Raw genomic sequence first — 27521 nt, forward strand, 5'->3', positions numbered from 1 at the left:
GCTGCTTAATAAGTCCCATCAGGCGTCTCAACCACTTGCAGCGAGGAGCAAAGGTTTGAACTCTTCCACTCTTCTCATGTCGAAACATGAAAAGCAACTCTTTTGGTTTGAACACTGTTGTCGGGAGGTGCTGCATGAGTTTTTATTAAAGAGATACTAACTCACAGTGCAGGTCTTTACTTTGCTTTTTTTTTCTTTGTAGTGTAGTTATTCACAATTTATAAAATACATGGGACATAAACAAAGTTGTGCATTCATTTATTCTTTATTCAACTCATGTTGCATGGAGAATAAAGGAGCTAAAATACTACAATCAAACTACTGTTTATCCTTGAAGAACCTGTTGAAGGCGTCACTCTTCATGTGTTTTCTGTACAAAGAAAAAAATGTTATAAAATCAGATTTCTTTTAAAATTCCTGCCAAATCATTAAAGTTACTCACTCTGCTTTGCATGATTCCAAGATAGTTACTAATTAAAAGTTGCATTATTCTTAATAATTACTGACCTTAGCACCAATGTCACGGCTCTTCGCTCTTAGCTTGTTGACCTGAGACTCTGCGATGTCAGCCCTCTCCTCTGCTTCCTCCAGCTCGTGCTGTAACTTGCGCAACTTGCCCAGATTTGTATTGGACTGTTCCTCCTAAACAAATCAAGATGAGAGTATGGGAAATTGTGATTGAGCTGACTCGTAAAGAGGCAAATGGACCACATTTCAGTAAATAAAGGAGTATTTTCGCTTACAGCATCCTCTGCATTTCGCTTGTAGGATTTAACTTTCAGCTGCAGCTTATCCACCAGGGCCTGCAGACGACTCAGATTCTTTTTGTCTTCCTCCGTCTGTTGAATCAGTACATAAGACATATTGCTTGTTAAATCATAACCTTTCATCTTTTGGTGGATGTTTATCATCTTTGTGTCTGTAGCGCGTACCTGGTAGATGAGCTCTTTGATGCGCCTCTCGTACTTACGGATACCTTTCACTGCTTCACTGCTTTTCTTTTGCTCCATGTCCACCTCATTTTCCAACTCTTTCACCTTGAAAAGAGCAGTTATGGATGGAGTTTTATTGTATTGAAGGCTGGTGCTGTGAGGTGGAAGTTAGAAATACTCACCCTGGACTCCAGCTTCTGGATCTGCTTCTTGCCACCTTTCATGGCTATTTGCTCGGCTTCATCCAGACGGTGCTGCAGGTCTTTGATGGTTTGTTCCATGTTTTTCTTCATACGCTCCAGGTGAGAACTGGTGTCCTGTTCCTTCTTTAGCTCCTCTGCCATCATGGCAGCATCAGTGATGGCCTTCTTCGCCTTCTCCTCCGCATTTCTGCACTCCTGCACCGCCTCATCCACCTCATTCTGAAGCTGAGCTGTGTCGACCTCAAGCTTCTTCTTCTGGTTCAGCAGGCTGGTGTTCTGCACAGAATCATAGTTTCACGCTGATCACTTTTAAACTAAAAGATAAAATCAATTAAAAGAAGTGTGCAACTTAAATATACTGAAATACCATGACATAAGGATTTCAAATACCTGCGAGTGCAGCAGCTGAACCCTCTCGCTGACATCCAGCAGCTCCTGCTCAGCCAGCTTACGAGCTCTCTCGGACTGCTCCACCACAGTCCTCAGCTCATCAAGCTCAGCCTGCAGCAGGTTGTTACGTCTCTCCACAATGGCAATGTTCTCCTTCAGATCATCATTGGCACGGAGAGCATCATCCAGCTGCAGCTGTGCATCCTATTCACAAAGATATTTTTTTTATTTTAAATTGAAACCCTTTATTTCAACAATTAAAAGAAGAAAGCAAACATGTATATCCTCTATAGTACCTTCAGGTGAGCATGGACTCCCTTGAGCTGCTTCTGGGCCTCGGCTGCCTGTCTGTTGGCCACGCTCAGCTGGATCTCCATCTCATTGAGGTCTCCCTCCATCTTCTTTTTCACCCTGAGAGCCTCATTCCTGCTGCGAGTCTCAGCCTCCAGAGAGCTCTGCAGAGTGTCCACCACCCTCTGATAGTTACGCTTGGCCTGCTCCATCTCCTCGTCCTTCTCAGCCAGCTTCCGCTCAATTTCGGACTTCACCTGGTTGAACTCAAGCTGAGCTCGGAGGATCTTACTCTCCTCATGCTCGAGGGAGCCCTGTTAAAAGCAGTAAAGCACTGCATATCTTTTAAAGCATCAGAAAGGTAATTCCAGCAAATTGATCGATGGAAAACTGCCATGTACATTTTTCACAACATTTCATATTTGTTCACCTCAGCTTCCTCCAGAGCAGATTGTATGTCAGCCTTCTCCTGCTCCAGCAGTTTACGGATCTTCTCCAGCTCGTGGATGCTCTTTCCTCCCTCACCAAGTTGCTCAGTCAGGTCAGATATTTCCTCTGTTTTGTGTATATTCATTTATTTTACTATTTGCCCAACCTGTCCACTGTATGTTTAAAGGGACATCATGTTTTGCTTTGTTTTCCTACCTTGGAGATTCTTGTTTTCTCGTTTCATGGTCTCCAGGTGGTCTAGAGATTCTTCATAAGAGTTTTTCAGTTTGAAGATCTCAGTGCTGAGGGAACGAGCCTCTTTCTGGGCAACTTCCAGCTCAGTCTGGGATTCCTCATACTTCTGCTTCCACTCAGCCAGGACCTAATTCAATTATACAAACACTCAATTTATACATTCAGAATTTAATTCTGTACTTAAGTGCACATATCTGCAATGAGTCCCTGTCATTTTATACGTCATTACCTTGTCAAAGTTTCTTTGTTTCTTGTCCAGAGCTGCAGCAGCAGCATTAGATCTCTCCACATCCACCATGAGGTCCTCAATCTCAGCCTGAAGCCTGTGCTTGGTCTTCTCCAGGGAGGAACCTTTAGAATTAGCAGCTTCAACAGCTTCTTCCGCATCCTGTAAGCGTTGAGCTAACTTTTTCCTAATAGCAAAATCGAAAATATCAAATTATTACCACTCAGATAAAATGGTAATATCATAGTGAAATTTAGGAACTGTCTCGAGATGGGTCTACTGAATTCTTACTTTGCTTCTTCCAGCTCCTCTGTTCTCTGGATGGCATCGGTTTCGTACTTGGTCCTCCACTGAGCCACCTCAGAGTTTGCCTTGGACATGCCGCGTTGGAGCTCAGCTTTGGCCTCCTGCTCCTCCTCAAATTGCTCCCTCAACAAATCACAGTCATGGCGAGAAGACTGCACTGCATGTGCAAGCGCATTCTTGGCCTTTGATAAAGAAACACAAGGTAAAGTCATTTTGCCGGGAGACATCGGGCGCTGTATTTTGAAAGCATAAGTTCTTATAGAACGACTGTACCTTGACTTCCTCCTCTAGTTGTCTCTTGAGGTCCTCAACCTGCTGAGTGAAAGACTGCTTCCCTCTGGTCAGCTGAGAGACGAAGCAAGTCTTCTCCTCCAGCTGCCTGGCAAACTCACCTGTAAAATAAAGATTTGTAAGTCCCCACATCAAGCTGCAGCGTCTGCATGCACTAATAGTCTGGGCATGTTTCGGCAACAGTAAAAATGAAGTACTGTATATGTTAAAGTGGTTACCATTTTCAGTTTGAAGCTTTGCTTTTTGCATTGTTAAGTCATTGATGGTACGCTGGCCTTCCTCTGATTTCGTCTTGTATTCAGTCATTTGATCTTCCAGAGAGCGACACATTTTCTCCATGTTGGTCTAAGTTAAATAATTCATATTAATATGTAAATCATAGAATGTATACAACCCAAGAATCATTTTCTGTATATCATGTATTAAAGACATAGGCTAGTTTAACATTTCGGGAAATCCGCTAATTAGCCTACTGAGTGTTAGATGAGAACATCAATACCTTTATATACCTTTACCAATATATTTGCTTAGCTTAGCACAAAGACTGCAAACAGGGGGAAACCGCTAGCCTGGCTCTGCCCAATGAATTTCTTCTCATCTAACTCTCTGTAAGAATGCAAATACAGCATATTTCACAAAATGTGAAAGAGTGCGTTCAATGTCTTACTTTAACTTTGACAACGTGCTCCATGTTAGACACCACATCATCCAGCTCCAGTTTGAGCTCGCTCTTTTCTTTCTCCAGCTTCTGTTTGACTCTTTGCAGGTTGTCAATCTGCTCTCCCAGGTCAGCCACGCAGTCTGCGTTTTTCTTTCTAAATGCAGCAGCAGTGGATTCATGCTGGAGAGTGGCCTCTTCGAGGTCTCTGCGCATCTTCTGAAACTCTGCCTCCCTCTTCTTGTTCATCTCGATCTGGGCAGTAGTGGCTCCTCCGGCCTCCTCCAGCCTCTCACTGATCTCCTCCAGCTCTCTGGCCAAGTCAGCCCTCTGTTTCTCCACCCTGGCCCGGGCAGCTCGCTCTGCCTCCAGTTCTTCCTCCAGCTCTTCAATGCGAGCCTTGATGAAATTCATCAAATGATTATAAAGTTTAAGTAGGAAGAAGATGTATAGGTAGAAGATAATGCAACAAATGAGACCTGTTTTTTTATTTACCTGCAACTCCTTTAGTTTCTTCTGGAGTTGGGCACTCATGGCTTGTTCATCCTCAATCTTGCCTAGGTGCTGGCTGATTTCAAAGTCTTTCCTACATTTAAAGACAAAAGTGTTCACTTGAGTAATCATCTGTTCTCGCACAATGGGTATTGTGTTTGCAACTGTAAAAGATTAGCTTTACTTTTTGAGTTTTTCCTCCAGCTGCTGCTTGTCATTCTCCAAATCCATCAAATTTTCTTGGGTTAACTTTAAGTCCCCTTCCAATTTTCTCTTGGCTCTTTCCAGATCCATCCTTATTTTCTTCTCTTGCTCCAATGATCCTTCAAGCTAACAGACAAGCCAAACATTACTCCGTAAATTGTAGCCGGAGAACTTGAGATTTAGTTGAAAATGCCGCTGTACTCACATCATCAACTTGCTGCTCCAGCTTGGTTTTGGCCTTGGTCAGAACATTAACTTTGTCTTCCTCACTCTGCAGGTCATCCAGTGTTTGCTGATGAGCCTCCTGAAGAGCTTTCTTCTCTTTGGTCAATTTAGCAATGATTTCATCCAAAGCTGCCATCTCTTCAGTCAGGTTTTTAACCTTAGAAATCAGATCACAGTTGGTGTTAAATAAGGAATATAGAAACATTCTTCATTAATTCATGTCACCAGTCTTTAAACCGTTTTGGGTTTTTTTTTGGCCACTTTTACCCAAGTCGATGGCTAACTTGTTAATCCCCTTGACTGACATTTGAGACCCCTTGAAAGCCTCAACAGGAAGGCTCTGTCTGCTCTGTTCCACCACAATCTATCACCACCCATTTCTCAAGTAAAGCTGCTTGTGAACCTTTGCAAACCTCTGTCCGATTTCTCCTTTTGGGTCCAAATTTCACTCTACAGAACAGGTTTGCTACTGCGAACCTATAACCGGCTGCTTTCATTACCTTGTTCTCTGTGGCATGCTTTTCCTTTTCCACTTTAGCCAGAGTAAGCTCCAGATCATCGATGTCCTTCTTGAGTTCTGAACTCTCGTCCTCCAGCTTTCTCTTCTTGGCAGTCAGCTCTGAATTCATCTCCTCTTCATCTTCCAGTCTCTCTGTTAGCTCTTTGGTTTTGGCCTCAAGCTGGATCTTACTCTTGATGAGACCCTCACAGCGCTCCTCAGCATCCGAGAGATTGTCTTGTTCCTGCAAACAGTGGATTTAACAAATGTGTTATTTGTCACATTTCCGTAGGTACATCGTTGTAAGTTTTAGGTAAACTGAATGACTCATCTTACAGCTTGAATGTGGAGCTGCAGGTCGTTCTTCTCTTGGAGAAGGGTGACCATTTTTTCCTCCAACTCTTTCTTGCGAGCTTCAGATTTAGCAAAAGCCTCTTTGAGCTTCGTAAACTCCTCCTTCATGTTTGCCATCTCCTTCTCAGACTCAGCTGATTTTAGCAGAGGTTTGATCTTGAAGTACATCTTCATCCAGGGCCAATTCTTGACACCCATGAAGGCCCGCACGTTCCACTGGATCACCAGTAAGGAATCCCTGTAGACAACTTCATTTAGCTAGAATCTATTTTTATGTACCCTCTCTGGTATTTTATTTTTTACAGTAAATGTTAAAAGTAAAGCACTGACCTGCGCTCAACAATTTTCTGGAACTCAAGTCTGGCGAGTACTCCTCTGGATCTCGCTTGAATTCCTGTAATGATGAGAGAGAGTCGATCGTCTCTCATCTCCTCAAGAATACCAAGCAGACCAGCTTTGAAGAACACCTGAAATTTAAAGAGTTTTTCATAACCTCTCCCGGCACAATTATTTATCCCAACATTGAACCCTCTTATTTGTAAACAGAACAAACCTTTGTGTGTCCCAGTTTGTACTGCTCATGATCAATATCCAAAGAGCCCAAAAGTTTTTCTGCTCCTTTCTTATTGTCAATGAACTGTCCATCAGGGATGGCGTTAGGGTTTAGAATGCGATATCTGAAATGGTAGAACCATAAAATAATTAAAATAATTGAATGGATTTGCAAAAAAATTACAGCAACAATGCCAACAATGCCTTTGAATAAAATATTCATAGACCACGCACAATACCTACACAAGGTAGGGCCTGTTCAATCCCGGCCTGGTCGCCCAGGTGAGGGTGTCAGACCCGAAGTGCCCGATGACACCAGGTTACATCACTGATGTTGTGTCCAAGTGCATTGCAAGATTTGTGAAAGAGCAATCAATAATCATTGTTTTTCTTGCCTTTGTTTGAAGTCTCCATACAGGATCCTATTGGGGAATCCCTTCCTGCAGATCCTTATGCCTTCCAGCACACCGTTACAGCGCAGCTGGTGCATGACTAGAGGATTCTCCATCGCCCCAGGAGTCTTGGTCTCGTTGGGGATGATGCAGCGTACAAAGTGGGGGTGAGTTGACCTGAGATTGGTCATCAGTTTGTTCAAGTTCTCCTGTAAATGAAGACAATGAATATGAGCAGGTCCCATATACTAAATATTGGACATATACCAAACCTTATTTTAAAGCCATATTTTACCCTATGCAGTGCAGATACAGTCTGGAAGGAAGAACCTTTCTTCTTTGTTCCCTTTCCCTTGCTTCCTGCATCTTGGGTTTTATAGAAGTTGTAGATATAAAAGGTGTGATTGTCATTTTCTTCTTTGTTGATAATCTGAACAATTCAAGGATGAATAATCAGTGTGGTCAAAGACCCCTTACCTGAATCTGCACTAGCATACCCAGCAAACAGGACAGCCAGTAACTTCAGGCTGGACTTCTGAAACAGTCCGACCACGGTCTCATTCAGTGGGTCCTTGTTCTTCACCAGCCAGTTACCGATATTGTAATCAACAGTACCAGCATAGTGAACCAGGGAGAAATGAGACTCTGGTCTCCCCTTAATTACCCTGGGCTTCTGGAAGTTGGGACTTTTACCCAGATGGTTGTCGTACAGTTTGGCTTTAAATGTTGCATCACTGGCTTTGGGGAACATGCACTCCTCTTCAAGGATGGACATGATGCCCATGGGCTGAAGGAAGAAATTGATTATTAAGCCTGTTCAAAAGACTAGCTTTTGCTTGTTACAGGAAATGTGAAATCTAATTTAACACGGCACCAACCTTCTCAATGAGTTCAATGCAGGCTGCCAGGTCCATACCGAAGTCAATGAACTCCCACACAATGCCCTCTTTCTTGTACTCTTCTTGTTCCAGCACAAACATGTGGTGGTTGAAGAACTGCTGCAGCTTCTCATTAGTGTAGTTAATGCACAGTTGCTCAAATGTGTTGAACTAGGAAGAGCATTCAAAGAGAGAAGTTAGTAAAAGTTTATTTTGTACTCAAGTCTCAATAAAACATTCTATACTCACATCAAAGATCTCAAATCCAGCAATGTCCAGCACACCAATAAAGTGCTGACGAGGTTGCTTGGTATCCAGATTTTGGTTGATTCTCACCACCATCCACAAGAACATTTTCTCGTACACTGATTTGGCCAGTGCACCGATGGAGTAGTTCACCTAGATAATTGCATAAAATCAATTACAATGAAATTTAAACTCACTTTATTCTTCAGAAATGGATTTCAGTAGAGTGCCTTACTTGCTGCACACTTTGACCTTTGGTGACCCACTCGTTGCCTACTTTCACTCTTGGGTGACAAAGGCCCTTGATGAGGTCAGCAGAGTTCAAACCCATCAGATATGCAACTTTGTCTGTATCTGTAATGGATTGTGTTTAGGAGAAGCATAAATTACATTGTTTTGTATCCAAAAAGTAATAAACTCTTCTATATTGTCCTAATGATCTTTTACCCTCTGTGCCGTCAGGCTCTGCTTGCTCTTCCCTCTGCTTCTGTTTGAACTTCATGTTACCATAATGCATGACGGCACCAGTCATCTTGTATATGCCATTCTTCTCCTCTTGGGTGAAGCCCAGGACATCAAAAGCTTCCTTAAACAACAAAAATTACATCTGAGTTAGTTGTGAAACTTCATGTTTGGAGTTTTTAACATGCACTCTGTTTCTTACATCAGTAGCCATCAGCTCGTCTCCATCATCAATAGAGGCTACAGTTGTCTCTCCTTGGGAGATGAAGGAGTAGTCATAGGGGTTGTTGGTGATTAGCATCATATCTGTCAAAGAAAAGTTTCAGTTTATGGGTGTATGTGGCATTTCTTTAGGTTCAAATATATTATATGGTTCATCCAGCACTCACCCAGCAGTTCTGGTTTCTTTTGGGACAGAATCTGGTAGAAGATGTGATAGTCTCTTTCAGCCTTGAGCTGAAAAGTCACACGGGACTTCTCCAGCAGATCTGACAAATATGACAATGATATGATCTGTTATAGTGCACAACCTCCCAGGGTATTGTATTGCACAATGGAGACGTTCATGTCACACTCTGCTTACATGTCTCAATGTCAGCAGAAGCCAACTTTCCACTGACACCGAAGTGGATTCGAATAAATTTACCCTGTGAGAAGCAAGAAAAAGACAATTTGATTGGACCATTACAAAAATGTAACTTCAGGAAAAAGTCACAGATTTTGTTTTAGTGCCCCGAAATACCCTCATTTTCTCCAAAAACTGGTGTTTGGGAACTCAACCGTGAGCTGTGTTGAGATTGAAGCATCAACAGTAGCCGGAGAGGAAATCTGGGTTTGGGGAGCTGATGGGCACAATAGCAGGTCCTATTCAATAAAATAAGTAATAAGGAAACTCACAAATCTGGAGGAATTGTCATTTCTGATGGTCTTGGCATTTCCAAAGGCCTCCAGAGCAGGGTTGGCCTGGATGATTTGATCCTCCAGCGTACCCTGCAGATTTAATAGATGCACATTTTAGGCCACAAAATGTAATATTATGTGATCATAAAATAAAAAAGAGTCTTAATATGTATAATAATCAAACCAACCTTTTTCTCCTGAGCAGCATCCTTCTTGCCAGAAACAGCTGCAATGCTGGCAAAGTACTGGATGACTCTTTTAGTGTTCACAGTCTTTCCTGCACCAGATTCTCCACTGCGGATTAATACAAACATGAACTGTGTCAAAGAGATAAAACAAACTCTTCAAATTGGAATGAGATGACACTTTCATGAAAAACGTACGTGATAAGGACGGACTGGTTTTCTCTGTCTGCAAGATTAAAGACAATGTTCAGTTATCTTTGAATGTCTGGATGGTGTTAGAGATCGTAAAGTGCTGCATCAGAGATGACATATAAAAAGAGCTGAACATACCTGACAGCATGTATTGGTAGGCATTGTCAGAGATGGAGTAGATGTGAGGGGGAGCTTCACTCCTCTTCTTTCCTCTGTAGGCGTTGACCACCGCCTGATTGTACACTGGCAGCGCCTTGTAGGGGTTGACGGTCACACAGAACAGCCCTGAGTAGGTCTGTGGACAAACACACATAAAACTATTTATTTATAGTCTATTTATTTGGACTGAAGATTTCATGCAGAGGAAAAAAAAAGGTGAATCTGCGTTCATTACATACGTAGATCATCCATGCTGCATAACGCTCTTTGAGGTTAAACAGCACAGCAGGTTCATGGAGGAAGGTGAACATCGCCATGTCCTCAATTTTATCAAACTTTGGCGGGTTCTGAGGGTGGACATCTTCCTCCTTATGGGTTGTAGTCTGAAAATATTTACCATAGAGAACATTTCAATTAGATTTGCTGTAAAAGTCATCAAAGGTCACAGTGTACACAGTGTTAATATCACACATAATTACTTTTCCAAACTCGGTGTCAACGGTGACTTTGTTGCCATCTCTGGAGGTAACTAAGGCTTTAACATACTCCACCTCAGGATCAGGCACAAAACACTCCTTCTTAATGTCAAAGGATCGGGTCTGGGCCTCCAGACGCTCCTTATCTGACTTTCTCAGGAAGGAAGCGGCAGCCCCAAATTCCGCCATGAGGGCGTCGCATGACATCGTGAAAGCTGTGAACCAAGAACATGGTTTGAAAGCGTTTCGATTGCATGGTCCCTGGATCAAGTTTCTGATTGAATGCATTTCTATGCATAATATAAGCTGTGTTAATTGTTTATTTTTTAAAGTCAGTTTGATGAAAGGCATTTTCATATAATTCAGAGGTGCTTCCGAATGTTTACTCATGTTATTTTGGGTCTATACATTTTCATATTTAGTTTTTATTTGGAAAAACAGACAGTAATGGAGCTATTTACCTGTTTCACTTTCCTTTCCCTCTTGAAAAGTTTGGTGTTGTGTGTCTCTAGATAGAAACAACGAAGAGGTCACAATGTGTTTTCAATATGTGACAGGATATTTAAGTCAGGAGTAAAATGTATGTATACTTACCTGCAGGTGCTGTGTTCCTGTCCTTACTCCTCTTTCTGAACCCCTCTTTATATTCATCCAGGAGGCAGAGCTTCAGCACCTAGCCAACCTATGAGGGAAGAGCAAGAAAACAAAGGACGCTAATAAAAAAACGTAAGATCTGTATTTGGAGATAAAGGTGTGGACAATAGCACTCATGTAACCATTGGCCAGTGAATTTAAACGTATGAGCTGGTCTTAGATCAGCATCTATTTCTATTTTGTCCTTCACGTGACTGAAATTTCTTTAAATTATAGAAGATATAAATATAATTCAGCTGATGTATGAAGTTGATTTCATTTTTATTATAATAAACCATGTTTCTTACACATTTTACATATCGTCAGAAATGTGGATAAATCCCTGTTTGTTCCTCAAGGGAAAATATTTTGTGGTAATATTAATTACATAGAAATGTCAGCTTCCTTACACTTTTAAACATTTTGCCATATACATTTTGTTTAAACTAAAGACAACAGCGTGACATGTTGGTCTGTCATTTCTATAATAAGCACTTTCTGTGTGTCTACAGACTATAGCATTGTCTGTCTTCTATTATCCTGGAGGACAAAGATAAACTTGTGAATTTTTGGACTTGGATTCCTTCTCCTGGTCTTTGTTTGCCTCCCAGTGGACCTCACTGACTCTCCCCCATCTAAAATAAAAGATCTAGTATGACAGCTGTCTGCTTTCAGAGGCCATACTGTAAATAAATGCAAATGAGGTCGTGCAGAACACTTATCACGTCCCTCATGTACACGTCATAAATGACAGCGGGGTTAATGCTTGTAATAACTCTCGCGTTAACAGAGGAGATCCTTAAATCATGTGTTTGTTGAATGGACCACCTGAAGACCTCCTCAAGAAGCACACAAGCCCTTTTGACTTTAACAACTTCACACTTTCAACTTCAGACCTTGTAGGTCTTGACAGTTGGTTGTCTACACCCTGCGTACCATTCCCCACCACATCAAGGGCAACGCCGAGGCTGTCATTCCCAGCTGTCTTGTGTCCTTCTGCTGTCAACACTCACGATGAAGCTTCATGAGCCTTCTTATATGTAGCAGGGGCCCCGGTCTGTTTTTTCAAGTTGATACATAGACAGATGGCCGGTGGTTAACAGACATGTCATGGGTCATAGTCGTATTGTTTTTTGTGGGTGAACTGCCTTTATTAGATTAGAGGTCAATCTAATAAATACATGATTAATCAGGAATTTGGTTAGAGTGACACCACCAATGTTATAGGCCGACATGATGGTCCAACACATTCTTACGCCAATGCGTCAAATACCGCAGCTTGGTCATTGTTCCTAAGCAAAAATTCTGCGTATGAATGCCGAATCTGCAGCAGTTTCCATTCTAGTTCGAGTAGTATTGACAAATCACATTTGAGCAGGCTTTGGTTGAATGCAGGTAAACAGTCCGTGTGGAGAGCAAAAGAGGCGGAATGCATTGCAATCTAGGAACCGTCTGTCAATGATTTTGATAGTTATTGGTTTAAAATCAACTTGTAAATTGGCTACTTGAGAAACAATCCGGTTGTAGACGTCGTCTCAACTCCAACTCCCGTCTCCCATCTCAGGTTGCTAATCGGACTGTAAACAAATTAACTAACAATTTACTGGCGCAAGGAAGAATGAGTCTTGGCCCGGATAGCCGTTGGCTACACCGTGAACCCCAGAAATTTGGGCTGTGGCTCCCAGAGACTAAATCATCGTCAGACCGATTGCTGATGGGTTCTGAGATTAAAATAATAGTGGGATTGTATTTTCTTTTTTGTTACAAAAGGGCTCTGTTTAAAGAGTGTTAAAGAGTGTAAATATAAAAAGAAATTGGAATGTCCAGAAGTTCAATACCACTCTTATGTCTATACGCTATGGAGCTACAGCACGCAGACAATTAGCTTAGCTTAGTTTAGCATAAAGACTGGAAACAGTCAAGATTTTTAAACAAGATATAACATGTTTTTTGTGAATTTTAGAGGTGCTGGTAGATGCATCCCAGATATCTAGCATGCTATCTGAAACTGTCAGGGAGTCTGTTGGGGAACTACAGCCAATTGGAGCGCAAGACACGGGTTGAGGGAAAGTCTGGCGGAGGGGTCGCGGAGGGGTCGGTTGAAGACCTCATCTGAGATTCCAGGTGACGGATCTTGTAGTGTGACCTTCTGTCGACGGTCAAACCACAGGAATTCGAGTCAACTACAAGACAGCAAGTTGTGTAGTTTGAACAGTACAGCGAGCTGATGCCTTTAAAAGTAATGTTGTGTGAACTTGGCTAAAGCAAACTGGCTGCTGGCTTTATCTTTAACATACACACATGAGTACAACACTAAATTGCTGAATATCTTTCTTCGATTTACAGACTCCCAAGTACTGTTGGTGACTACTGTAAGTCAGTCAAAAGGTTTCCAACTCATTATCTTGAAAACAAACCACAGTACAGGTGTTTATGGCACATTGTTTCCTTGATTTTGTCCTTGAGCTCAGAGAACCACATGACACTCACAAAGCCACTACAAATGTCTTTGGCACACTGAAACACATCCCACAAGTGTACAGTGACACATAATATCAAACTTGGATTCACACCCTCACACTGGCTCTGTCTCACGCTCACACACCCCGGAGCATACCAAATATGAAACTGCTATTATAAAACAGCACTGCTTCAAAACCTACACACATCAGTTTCTTCTTTGGTAGTGGGCAGTTCTGTGTATTATAACACTGTTTGACCAAAAGAAAGGAGGTTTTCCTTCCTGTGTGCTTGCACCATGAATTCATTTGCAAATTATTTTTTTTTAAATGAAATTGCGTTTTTGCAAACATCTTACGTTCTTATTTTTTCTTAAGTGTTTTTTGCTGTCTTTTTTTCGTGCTGATATAACGATGATAGTTTAGTGTGAAAATCATGACCGCAGCTGTTTAACAAGCAGATCACCACCCTGTATATTGGCACTAACTGCCACTTCACAGTGTAACTCCACACTCCTTCTTGTTGGCCTGGCATTGTTTCCTTCTATTTACCCTTGAGGACAAAGATAACCCTGTGAAATTCTTTTGGGATTCCGTCTACTGAGCTCAAGGGAAAGCACTTTGTTTGTCCCTCTCAGCAGTGACTTTACCATTGTGTCCGTGTGTGCGTTTGTGTGTGTGTGTGTGTGTGTGTGTGTGTGTGTGTGTGTTTGCAATTCAGGAAAAGGGTTTAATTTCTTTTTGTGAGCAAAGGTCAAAATGAAACTGATTTCTGTCAACAGCTCTAAAGTCAGCTGTCTGGAGTCATAGCTGCTGTTAAATTTGGTTTTATTGTTGAACGGAGATCTAAACTTAATCTACAACCATCTTTTGACAATGCCACTAACAGCATGTGGCCCCAGAATAAATTGAATTATCTTTAAATACATTTTATCTCCAGCAATTAGGGATTAGAAAGGGGACTTTTACATCATGGTGTATAAGATTAACTTGTTAAAGTGTGGAACGTGATGGAATTCTGGAGTAGCTACAAGGATCAAACCAGCTATTTCTGCACCGTGCGACGTGTAAAGCTGTCGACAAGGTGAAAATGTGTCTCAGACAAAATAGGAGATGACATCTAGTCTTCCAAGACCTCCGCATTGCATCACAAGACCCTTTCAACGTTTGAGGCCCCACACCTCAGGCCCTGACACTGAGATCATCTAATTAGCCTTCACAAGGCTCTCCCTGTCTGCAGTCCCATTCTCAGCTGTTGTATGAAGAGTTGTTCTCTGACATCGTCTTGATCTCCTGTTATTCTTTGTGTCGGCCACCAGATATGTCTGTCTACCACATGTAAGCAAAAAGGAAGCAAAGGGAAGGGGGGGGGGGGGGCTCTATGCTGGACTCTGCATTGGTTGTCTCTGAAAGAGGCATTAACTGCCGTAGTTTCCATTAAAAAAACAGAACAGGTAGATGTAATTGTCAGGTGTTTGTCAGGTATAATGTGGACCCGGTTCACCATCTTAGTTTAGCAAGTGAACATTTGCTAATGAGCACAACACAAAGTACAGCTGAGGTTAATGGGAATGCTGATAGTTTTGCAGCTTTTTGGTCATGAACAGAAGTATTCAAATTAGCATTCTGATGAAGATGAAGATGAAAAGTCAGTCAATATATCAAATTTCATGGCGATCCATCCAACAGTTGTGGGGACAATTATCTCAAAACTACTCATCTTAACCTCATGGAGGAGCGCAAAGAAAAGCCAGAGAATCAACAAATTATATTAGACTGCAAAGCAGGACTCTCTGTCCAAAGGTTCATGGCAATGCATCCAATAGTTGTTGAGAAATTTCAGTCTGGCATGGTAGCAGGGCTACAGAAATAGCCACGTTATCAAAAGTGTTGTTTTCACAGATTCATTTTACTTGCTAATGTAGTAGGTAAAGGAACGTATTCATTCAAATCGTAAAAGATATTTCAAGCTGGCTTCTGAACTATAACACGTCGTGATGTAAATAACAAGGTGCTGAGCTCAGCGCTACAGGTCCTTAATTTGATTCTTGAGTAAGTAAAGGTCAAGAGAGCTGACAAGTGCTTTAGGGAAAGTGTGCAGTCTCTCTACAAGGTGATAATGTGGTCTTGTTTGGCTGGAGAAAGTATGACGACCTACACACCATCCTGCCCTGCACTTTAACTCTCACAGCTCCATACCTCATGTTTAGAGCGACGCTCTAACCTTGAGGGCATTGTTTTGGTAACAGGGTGGAACATACCAATCTGTGTTGAGATTCTCAGCTGTCTTACCATCGTCACGTCTCTCCTGCTGTGATGCCTTGTCTGCTGACAGACAGCTAGCTGACAGACATTCATGTCAGATGACTGGAATCTGACAATGCAAGGTTCATAGAGGGAAGAATGAATCTTCCTCTATGTAACGTATCAGAGGGTGTGAAACACTTTCTGTACTAACATTACCAGAATAAAGTGTAAATGTTTGATTCAAATGGGGTACCAGTAAGCCAAATACTTACAAGTAAAAGTGTTGCATGTCACTTAAGAATACGTAAGTAATATTATTAGCAAATATTGACTTAAAATATCAAAGTAAAAGTAGTCATAATTCAGTAAAATTGCATCTGTGAGCGATATATTATTGTAACATTGTCACTAAATAGCATTTAGTTGGTTAAGGTGGAGGAAATGTTACTGTTTTATATAGTGTAGTTAAATGTATAAACACTTCATATCACACGTGTAAATATATTAAACGTAAATATACGTATATATACTGTATATGCAGAGGGAAAGGCCGCTGCTGCCCACACAAGTTTCTAAATAACTTAAAGATAAAAACAACAATTTGCTAAATTCAATATATCTGGGCTTGTATATATTATATATGATTCATATGATTATGGTTGTTCTTTATTAATCCCAAGTCTCTGGCGTTAGATGATATGCAACTAAAATAGAGCAATGTAATACAATACACTAGTAGAAATTATTGTAAAATTTAAAAAATTAAAATAAAATGGAAAAAAGTTTGTCCCATGTTTTAGTAGATTTTTGAATATTTTAAATTAACAAATTCAATTTTTTATTTTAAATGATCAGTACTTGAGTTTCATCCTTCATTGGTGATCGTTGATCTGATGACGTCTTCTCTAACATCAGTTTTAATCCTATATTGGATTCAACATGGAGTTTATCGTTCTCCACTACATAATCTTAAAAACATATTCAGTGGGGAAGTTTAGAGTCACATCAATGATAATCTCTATTTCCACCACTGCAGTACATCTGAGTGATGAAGTGGTTTAAACAGTAAACGTCTGCATGAAGCATCGTGTGTTCTTTGACACGGATTACTTTCAAGCCTAAATCGTTGAAGGGCTCTCATTAATACAATTGTGACATTTGTATCAGTTTGATGCACAAACATGTTAACAAGAGGTGAACATTTGAACCACAGTTTCTAATAATTCAAATAGTTTGGACTACTGACAGGAAATCAGATGGTGAGTTTGAGCGTTGGTTGGTATTGTGCTCTGTCTAATCGTCTGGCTCCATCTTGTGGCTCTAACTGGTACAGTCCTCGTCTCCATCACACGTACTGTAGATGCCTGGCTTTCTGTTATGTCTCCAGCCCCTGCTCACTTCCTCCAGGTCCTGTTTTCTCCTTTAAATCCTCAGACCTGCCATCCTCAAACCATCCACTAACTAAACTATGACTTTTTTCTTTAACATACTATGACCTTTTTCACTTTTTTGACTTACTTCGCAATGATTATTTTTTCACATTTTTCAATATACAATACTACGACTTTTCCGACATACTATACTATGATTTTTTTTTTTACTTTGACATTCTATGATTATTATTATTTCTTTTTAACACATAATACTAGGACTTTGACAAACTATACTGGGTTAGGGTTATGACTTTTAACACTTTTACCCGCATACTATACTTTGACTTGTTAAAGACTTTTAAAATGAGTTTTTTCGACATGTAAATACAGTTAAACTTGGCGCTGATGACTCCGCTCTTTACATGCTCCCCGGATTAGCCAGCAGCTACCAAGCCTAAACGGGGAGCACCAAGCATCAACCCCCCGGGTGTACAGGAATGAGCCTGAAGTAGACTTTGAATACATTTCAACCATTTGCTATGCAGGATGAACTCTGAACTGGAAAGGGTGGAGGCTGGTGTGAAGGAGGTTTGCCAGCAGTACGGTCTGTAACAGCATAGATGTAGAAAGAATCAGTGAGGAGGGAGTCGTATTTAAATGAGCCTCCTTGAAGTGAGGGTGGGCTGTGATTGGTAGCTGTGATTCAATCAGCTGGCTGTCAGCTGGTTACAGCTGGGGGCTATGAACTAACGCAATGCTTTTTTGACGAACTATACAATTACTTTTTCAATAAAAAAGATTCACAGCTAATATCATGCCTCTTTTTGACATACTATACCTTGACTTTTTAAAACTTTTTTACATATTATATTACTACTTTTTTTCAACATTCTATAATATGAATATTTTTAATACTAGGACTTTTTCAACATACCTCACTACTTTTTTCGAGTTATGATTGTAAGACGTTTGACTTGACTTTTCACGCTGACATCAAATATAAAATGACATTTTATGTTTGTTTCTTATTTCTCTTTTAACTAAATAGATTTCCAATATAGAGACTATAGAGACTGCACTGGCAAAGCGGAGAGAGCAGGCCGGGAGACAGAGCGAGAGGAAGGAGAAAGAAGAGGGGGCACAAGAGAGAAGAGGAGAGAGGACACATTGATCACAATGGAAGTGGGACAGGACGAAAGGAGCAAGCCGTCTTAAGCTATTGCTATTATTTTGGATAGCGGACACATCCAAAACGGACACTAGAGGGCTACCTAGAGCATCATACTTTGAAGATTAGGGCCACTGACCAAGCGTTGATATTTGTCAAATTGGGAGTGAGAATGTGGTTATATTCTTAATCTAGAGAGAAGAGGTTTATTTTACAATTTCAGTCACAACCAGGGGCGTGTGGCCCCTGGTTGTGACTTGCACCGAGGCCTATGTGGACATGCTGCACCATATGAAAGATATGGTCGTCTGAGGGGGAAATATTGCACATTTGTACATAGTTTGTTCATCATGGATGTAGCAAACGGGTCAGTGCTTTGGGTGCGTCTTGCACTGGTGCATGTTGCACCTTTTCTTATTTCTTAGAGCTGGCCTGCAACTGCAAAAAAAAGAAGTTTACATGTAACTCAAATCTCACTGGTGATTCATTGCCAGATCTGTGTGTAGTTATTTGTTCTCTGATGGCTCGATGATGATTTCTAAATGCTCTGATCAAACATTACTATTTTGTTTACAAACGGGGAGCGAACAGCAAACTACGAAATCCAATTCCAAAGCAAACCATCCAAATACGGATGGAGAGCGAGCCTCATTTTACTGGCCACAGAAATGCTTCTGCTCAAGGTTTTGAGTAAGTATTCAGCTAGTAAACTTTATAACTGCGCATAAACTGGTGTATGTAGTAGCCCAATTTCTATCTGCCATAACGATTCCTTAACAGGGCTTTAAGTTGCTGATGTGTGGGCACATAGCCTGTCCATGTGGGCGCCACTCTTCTCCTGGATGTCATCAGGTGGAGCAGGGGGACTAAGTTCCTCAGGCTCGAGCTCTGGCTCTTACATGACATCCCCATGTCTGAGGCACACATTGTGGAGGAATGCACAGGCCAGGGCAATTTCAAGGGGTTATAATAGCAATAGGGAGCTCAAGATAAGGGTAGCCTCCATCGCCCAAAAGAGAACCAGGTGGGGGGTATAGTGCTTTGAAATAAACGGGGCTGTTTCTCACAATTCAAGTGTCAAAAATGTGAGCAAATCTCCCAGAGGAGTCACAGATGCCTTACAGTTGAATGGAGTGAAACTGCTTGTAATTGAAATTATCAAACTGATGATATTTGGGTGGTTTAATTCCAATTTGACAGCCATCATGCCTCATGCTGTGCCAGCTGTCCAAATCCTCAGCCAACTTGTTCCAAGGTGTTAGGACTGGGGAAGAAGATGACCTTAGATTTACATCGACGAATCTCTTTAGCAATCCTGTGCACAACTCTACAAATAGTGGATTTTGGCACGTCAAAAGTCCGTGCAGACACCCGGTAAGACACCCCATGGGCCAGCCACAACACAAAAATAAGGACCTCTAAATGATGTCCCCAGCCATGATCCCTCTCCTGGTGCAAAATGATAAGAAGGCCGTTGAAGGACTCTTGACACCCTAAAGTCGATCCTCATGTCTCGTTCCACATTCATGTCCTGAGGACTGGTACATGGCTGTTCAGCCTGGCATAGTGGGTGCAGTGGAATGCCTGAATTTACACAGAAACACTACATTAATAAGGATTTAAGACGGTACGTTCAACACATGAAATTAAACCAATGCAAGCATATATTAAGTTTATTCATCAATGTCTTAAAATGTTTTTTTTCCAGACAAACAAGTGAATAGATTATTTGAAAATGACCTCTCGTCCACTCTGTGAGGCAAGAGCCTGCAAGATATTGAAATCGGGCAGTCGATGCCTCCTAGGCCGCGAAGAAAGTAAGAAATGTAAAATAAAAATTCCCAAACTCACAATAATGACCTCTGCCGCTGTTAGAATTTACCAATATTAACTATGGGCAGAATATCTGCAATTAAAACATAAATACACGGTATCCCTCCAAAACATGGAGCCACAAGATCAGGTCATTTCTAAGACCAGGGGCTATGTATTTTAATCTGATGTTTAAAAACCACAGTGTTAGGTACCAGTGCTATTCATAAGAGTGTTTGCATCTTCTCCAGCAGATGGTGGTGTCGGCCTATGATATTCACTGAAACTATGAGAGTATCAGCCTGTGGCATTTCTACGAAAGAAAAGTTCAACCCCTTTTTATTACATTTAGCATATGAGAAAAAAAATAATTATTTACCATACTAGTAATAAATTCTAGAAATAAGAACCTTGTCTCAAACAGCACCAATCCTCTCTTTGCTGCTGCTGTGTGTTTATATGTAAAAGCTTTCAAATTGAGATAAGGATTGGCAAAACCTGACTGAGCCGTTCTCGACAATAGCATGCATGTGAGACTCTCCACATGACTTCTTATATACAGTTCATGCAAGTTTAACTCTGTATGCTTGTGTGAAAGCATGTTTAGAGGAGAATGCATGCCTATGTGTGTGTGTGTGTTCCAAAACCCTATAATCTCACCCAGGACTAACAGTGGAATCCAACCGGTCACAATGAGGTCTTTGTGAGTGCAGAGCCAGCAGGTGAAAACTGTGCCTCAGCCCATGTGATGGAGAGTTACTACAGTGTTCAGGCTTATCTGCATGTACGTGTTTAAGTGCGTGTGTTTACGTATATGCACAATGTGGATGACTCGTGGCACACATGACTAAGAAAACTAAGACTAAGAAACTCTTTAGTTACAATGCAAACAAAGACGTCCATCTGAAAAAGTGACTGCAACCATACCAAAAGAGAGACAAATTATTCTGTTTTTTCACTAAGAATAAATAACAGGAAAAGGCTATATGAAGCAGCTTTGGGCGCAGTTTCTATAAAAGCTTGAGTTGCTCCATCATCACATACAAATATGGATTCGGAGCGGGGCCCGGTCTCCTCTGCCAAGCCGACAAAGCTGCATCTGTGCTGCGCTGAAGCAGGCGAGTGGGGCACAGCGGAGCAGCACACTCAGCCACTGACATTTCATTTACATGACGCCATGCCAGGGGTCGGCCACCTTTTGATCAGGTGCCATTTTTGTATATTTTTAATAACCCGGGTGCCATATCAACATTTATGTTAAAAATGCAATTTAATAATGACACCACATCAAAATGTAAATCATAAAAGGGATCTGGGATTGTATTCCATACATATAGGCAACGTGCATTGCTGCCATCCTTGTGAAAACGTCCACATCTGATTTGAAATTCTGCTACGAAGGCGACAAGTAATAACCAATCAGAGGCAGAGTAGGGCAGGTCTTCGCAGACTGCGGGTGGGGGAAAAGAATGTAATAAATTAAACTACCGTAAATAACAGGCGGCAGAACTGCCAATGGCTGTGAAAGAGGCAAATTGGCATGCGGGATGAGAGGGCGCTTCAACATTTCCAGAAATCACTCCTGCACACGTCTTGCTTGTGGTTAAGCTACCGAGGGTTTCCTACACCTGTGCGCCGCTATGCCACGAAGACTCCCTTCTCCTTCCATTCAATGAGCAGCTGCACTGACGCTGGCAACGGCGCAGATGAGGATTCTGTGTGCGCATTTCAATGGGTCATGTTCCTGCACCGTGTGGACATTATTGGTGGATATACGCATACACCACACGCTGTCTGCTTATTTGCCCTCAATCCACAGTTGCACTGCGATTATGAAGTGTGTTTGTGTACACTTCATTTTAGGTGCTTTTGAGAGAGGAGTGTGTTTTCATGGAAGCATGTGCATGTAGCGCGTGTTTGAGGAACCATATTTCTGCCGTTGTGTGCCTGTGCAGCATGCCTGTGCGTACAAATTCCCCCTTTAGTTTGACTTGGCCAGCGTCGCCCCTTGCTGTGCAGCCTGTTTGTGTTACCCTCCACCGAGGCTGAGACTTGGACCTGTGGCACAGCGGGAGTGACTGAGAAGGACATGACACAACTCTGAGGTGAGTTTCACCACATTTTCTTGGCGCTGTCTGGCTCTGGCCGGGGGCCCGTGTGAGCAGGGATCGATGCCCGGTGGGGTGGTGGGTTGGACGCGTCTCCATCCCTTGAGGACGGGTGGACTGGTAAATTTCAACTAAGCAGAACCGAAGTTGTTCCTAATAAACCGCGTGTGTTCCAGCCTCCGTCACACACAGAAAGGCTCATTTAAGTGAGCTATACGTCTGCACTGTATGGAAATGCCCAGGAGAATAAGCTGATACTCTTGCTAAGTTTGCACTCTGACTGATGAGTGGGAATATTAGAGGGAAAGTGAGAGCAAAATGTAGTGAACTAAAGCAACCTATTGCATGGTCTTACCACAGAAACGCTGCTTGGTTTCCAATGAAGCAACCCTGGTGTTGGCCTGGCCTCTGAGTTCAAATGATGTCTTTACAGCCAGGGGAACAGCAACTCTTCAAACACATTTTCATTGCCCTTTCACTTTGAGAAAACACAGTAAAACAGCACACAAACATTCAAATAAAAGAAAACAATCTGGGGAAACTTTTGTCACCAGAGTCACATTCAAAGACACAAGAACGTCGCTGGCACAAAACCTCTTTAAAGACTCAGTTTGTGGTTTTAACTGACTTTCCGCTCCGCTCGCCACCATGTAGAAGATTGTGTGTTGTCATTGGCAATATCTGCGGTACAGACTTTTCACTCAGGGCCTACAGTCAATGACAACAGGGTGACTGTCATCTTGGCAAGCCAGCAATCTGGATCCATTTAAAAGCCCGTAAGCATCAGAGAATGAATCCTTTGTGAGTTGCAGCGCAGTTTCACAAACATTAGTTGCCCAAATTACATACAATCTTTCAAAGAGGTTCACGGGTGGTCCTGTATACATGGTATTTTTCCTCTTTTCCTTCTGTATAATAACCCTTCCAAAGGAATCACATTCAATGATTTTCGACATTTTATCAGGACTACCTTAGAACCTTTCAGAAACCCAACGTCAGGTACATTTAGCTCACATTGGAGTTTGCACGGTGCTGTCAGGTATACCTTTCCCCATTCACCACAAAGACCCCATCTGGTGGAGGCTGACAGTAAAAGCTATTATATTGTGGTCTATACTAGCAGAGGTACGGTTCTTCAAAATGACAGACCCTCTCATCAAGGGGGAGGGTCAGATTCCATCTGTATCGCATTACTAACCCCTGGCTGCTGTATGTAGGTCTTCCTGCCCTTTTGTATGTACCTCAGTCTCTACATCACAGAACCCAGAACACTCTCCTGTGCTAAAAAGCAACCAGGACAGCAACCCCTCCACTGATCCCACAGGAACCCCCTCTGAGATGGATATCACACAAGCATAAATGCTAACACAAAGCAGGATCACTATCACGACTGGCTACTGTAGGAGCCCACTGGCTCGAATCCTGACACGAGGCTGATAGCGGCTTAGAGTTTAGAGGTTCATTCAACATCCTGGGTAAAGTTAAACGATGGTGTCGTGGAGTCGCAGATCAAAAGAGGAGGTCTAGTAAAAGCTTGCTGTGGAGGCACATAGCTCGTCAGTCTGATCTTGACAGGTACCTTTCAATGCAACTGCTGCTGTAAAACTGTTTTTTTCTTCTTCACAAAAAGAGATCATAAAAAAATAGTCTGGGGTAAAAAATATCTACAATATATAAGAAATCAATCGACATGTTTTTTAGGTTGCGTTTAATTTGAACATTTCTGACTTTGGCTCCCTGTAGTGGATGATGTATAAAAAACACTGTGGCAGACAGCAATCCACACAGCTAGCCCCTACCGATCTGACCTGGGGACATTGGGATAAATATAACATACAGTATAATGCACGGATTGGAATTTTCAACAAACAAAAACTTTGAGTTCAAAGATACAATAATCACGTACATATTCTCTGCAAAGCTGCACTAATCAAGGTTTTTCAAACAAACACAGGACTTTCACCCAGGACACTGATGTTAGTGTCCCATGTGAAACCAAGTCAACGTTGACTTATTTCAAAGTTATTTTAGTTTTGTACTGAACTAATCAATATTAAGTAGTTCATATTTTATTTCACAAACACAACTATTTTTACATAAACCATCTTTTCTCAGGCTTAAACAAGTAGTTCTATACACAAGTAAACCGACTAATAACTACAGTGGAAGTTTACAATGAAAAGACACGATGCATAAAACCCTATTTATTGTTTAAAGAGGGGCCTCTTGTGTGATAGAATATCACTATGAAATTAAAGCTATTTATTGCATTTTGGCAAAAGATTATACCTAGATGGTTTAATTACCTACATTATTTAAATGCTGCTAGTTTCTGAGTCTCAAAACCAAACACGAAGTAACGAATGCAGCATTAAGAAAAATTGTCCACAATTAATCCCCAAATGCAAGCCCTGACTGCCCTGATGAGAACAGTCACTTTACCATCCATTGCTGTGTGCTGGGAAAGCCAGCGGATGTGATTCAGTGCCGTTACTTGCCCAAACATCTCTGCGTCTGCAAACATTGTTTATTTAGCTTTAATCATCCACTGTCTCATATTAAAGATAGTTAGCTTTATGACTTCCTTTGCGTCTCCTTCTGAAATTCAAACCTTGCAACTCCCCAACCCCCTCTACTTCTCCGCCCCCATGGCAATCTACAGAGGCAACAGGCCGGCTCACTATTTATTCTCCGCTATATGAACCGGAGTGCGAGTCTTGTCTGTGTAAATACAGGTGAAATGAGAGATCTGTCTGAAGGAGCGGGGGATATAGGTTGGATTTAACAGGACATGCCGTAGTTATTTTGGCTGTCTCTTTAACTTTAATCCCTATTCCAGAGGACTTGGCACGCATCTAAGCTTTCAAACACTGGCCAGCTAAATGTTAATATAAGCACTAAATCTCAATTAACAACAAGGAGGCATATTATGTGGCTCCCGAGGAGATTTATCTCCCGTTGCGGCCGGGCTTGGGGGAATGGAGGAGTATTAAGCAGGATTGAGTATGGAGTCTAAACACACTGTGCACGTTACAGCTCATTAAACAGTCACCAGCCTCACAACACAGCAGCTGTAGGGTTATTTCACTGCTTTATCAGTGTGTGTGCTGGTGGTGATAACAACTTCTGGCGCAAGCAGAAGCAGACAATAGTCCCTCTGGTTTGTTTTGAGCACCTATTTGACTCCAGCATTGAGTTTGGGAGTTGGGTTTCTTTCAAACATAGTCAGCAAATAATCCCTCACTTCCCTCAAAGCCAAACTGGAAATGATGAAATATGCCAGCAACACAAACTGCCTCTGCAGTATATGAAGTTCAGGTTCACTTTTAAATTGGTGAAGACTTACATAACAAGATTTCAGTGCAGTAAATTCTGGAGTTTTTCTGAATGGATAGATTCTGGATTAGGTTGCACCAGTTATTCGTAAAGCCTGTTCCTTAGTTCGTTCTAACGACTACCTAGTTTCAAACTAGTCATTTATTAAATTTGATTGTATTAACACTTAAGACATGTCTAAGCTTGTAAAGACTTTAATGATAAATGTAATATAAATCGGCTGCTAGGAATGATCTTTGGCGCTGTCCAATCAAAAGAACTTGTAAAAAGAAAGTCAATGTAGCATCACAAGCTGTAGCATAACTTCCAAAACGTTGCAGTTTTTAGATACAAAACTTCATTACAAATCCTTTGTAAATGTAGGTATGGCTTTGTTATATTCATATCTGCAGATGTGATTTAGAGTAGGCTAGAATTAATGCACTTTAGAATGAGTGGGAAATATCGGATTATTACAATTTAGCCGCATAAAGAAGACAAAAGGATTTTCTATTATGTATGTTACATAACGTTGACATCATTATTTAACAGAATGCTGTTGGGTCAGATGCATCAAACTATATCAATATTACCTATTTTTAAGCTAACGTTAGCTTTGTCAGTTGGTCCAGTTAGCTACAACAGTTACACCTGACAGTTACTGGGTAAATATTTATTAACACCTCCCTGCATAAAAACTAATTCAATTCATTAACTGATTTAGTGTTGCTAAATCTCCACAAAGTAAACATAGAGGCTAAGTTTGACCTTACGAACAGCTGGTGTGACTGGCAGCTGATCTCCGACATCAATCATTACTTGACCATAAGCCATGAGTTTTTCACCCTCACCACCACCTCGTCTGAGAGAAATGAGCATTCAGACCAAACACCGACCCTTGACCTCACAGCAAGGTGGCGCCTTTCATTCTTTTCAGGCGGCAAGCGTTCACATGAAGCAGGGAACCCAACCCTTAAGGAGCCGACATTGTTCTCAGGGCAACCCGCTGCTGTCAATCCAATCCAGTCCTCCTCCTCCCAAACTCTGCCTCTCTGCCATCATCCGTTCTCTCCGTGAGTGCCGGACAAACCGCTGCTCCTCTAAGCCAGAGGCCACCAGCCTGACAGCACACGGAGGCCAAGCATGACTTCAAAAGGTCGTCGCTCGTGCGCATTTCACGGTGTGCTTTTTCAGCCAACTAAAGCCTGTTATATTTCATTTTTCCCTCCTCAAAAACAGTGCTGAAACATTCTACTCTAAACCAGCTGAGTGGCTTACATGGCTGCAGCTACAGCATTTGGAGGTGATGGCAGGCCAGCAAGTTGTTTATCTGGCTCATACTTTGGTTGGCAGCTAAACTTTTTGAAGCTGCTCTAATCCATATTTGAATGAACCAAATAACTACATGTAATGTGAATGAAGACTATCCCCCAACTCTACAGTTTCTCTCAGCTTAAGAGCGTTTTAGCAGCTTTCATTGTTTTGGTTTCTGGCCAGGAACTTTCTCACCACTTTCATCAATAGCCTTGTTTCCATTCGCTTTTATTTAGCAAGAAAGCATTGTCAAACCAACTGCATGCTACCCGCCCATCACCAAACAGCAGACAGACAAAGTAAGCAGCTAGCTAGTGAACACATCGTGGAGCATTTAGCTAAAGGGCATTGTAGTGGCAGCTTATTTCACCGTCCTTCTTCGCCACTTCTTGCAGGATGTAAAGGGTTCTGACTTGTGTAGACTACCGTGTCCAACGTACTCTTGGAGGCTAAACTTTTTGTGTTAGCTGTCCAATGATGAGGCTCGCAGCTCGTTTTATTCCATGTAAACAAAAAATACACAAAATCCTTAAGCAATAAATGGAGTACCAAAACACTGACCTTCTACTGGCTACAACTAAAAAGTCTATAATCTAGGGTCAGAAGAAATTGTTGCTCCACATCCTGCTCCAGCAAAGCCTAACTAGCACTGAAACCTACTCAAAGGAGTCAAACAAAAATGATCCAATAGCAGGACAGAGTAGAGGAGCCTTTATCTTCAAAGGGCAAAGAATACAAAACGGCTTTTACAGGCATATTTCCTTCAGGAGCTGCTGAAGCTAAAAGTTGAGTGAATACTGAAGTTACATTTCCACCCACTCTACGCCATCATACAATACGCACGGTATAAGGCCTACTCACTGAATGTAATTCAAGTAAGGCAATGTCTTAGCTT

At 41.6% G+C, this 27521-nt stretch overlaps 1 pseudogene across 1 annotated transcript; it reads right to left on the minus strand.

Annotated features, from left to right (window-relative positions):
• Nucleotides 1-257: 257 nt before the first annotated feature.
• Nucleotides 258-10404, minus strand: LOC306712376 (myosin-7-like; annotated as a pseudogene). The gene is made up of 36 exons (XR_013767719.1): nucleotides 10201-10404; nucleotides 9961-10104; nucleotides 9701-9857; nucleotides 9569-9596; nucleotides 9183-9479; nucleotides 8869-8932; nucleotides 8675-8773; nucleotides 8488-8591; nucleotides 8271-8409; nucleotides 8059-8177; nucleotides 7827-7976; nucleotides 7578-7748; nucleotides 7177-7486; nucleotides 6995-7065; nucleotides 6703-6908; nucleotides 6309-6432; nucleotides 6086-6222; nucleotides 5738-5993; nucleotides 5403-5645; nucleotides 4883-5059; nucleotides 4658-4803; nucleotides 4477-4567; nucleotides 3991-4380; nucleotides 3542-3668; nucleotides 3306-3424; nucleotides 3018-3214; nucleotides 2730-2913; nucleotides 2462-2627; nucleotides 2247-2371; nucleotides 1822-2130; nucleotides 1526-1729; nucleotides 1115-1411; nucleotides 933-1037; nucleotides 744-839; nucleotides 508-642; nucleotides 258-370 (listed from the first exon to the last, which is right to left on the minus strand). The product of XR_013767719.1 is annotated as a myosin-7-like (transcript).
• Nucleotides 10405-27521: the final 17117 nt, after the last annotated feature.

Source organism: Pholis gunnellus (genome assembly GCF_910591455.1).
Source record: "Pholis gunnellus genome assembly, chromosome: 20".
NCBI classification, from domain to species: Eukaryota; Metazoa; Chordata; class Actinopteri; order Perciformes; family Pholidae; genus Pholis; species Pholis gunnellus.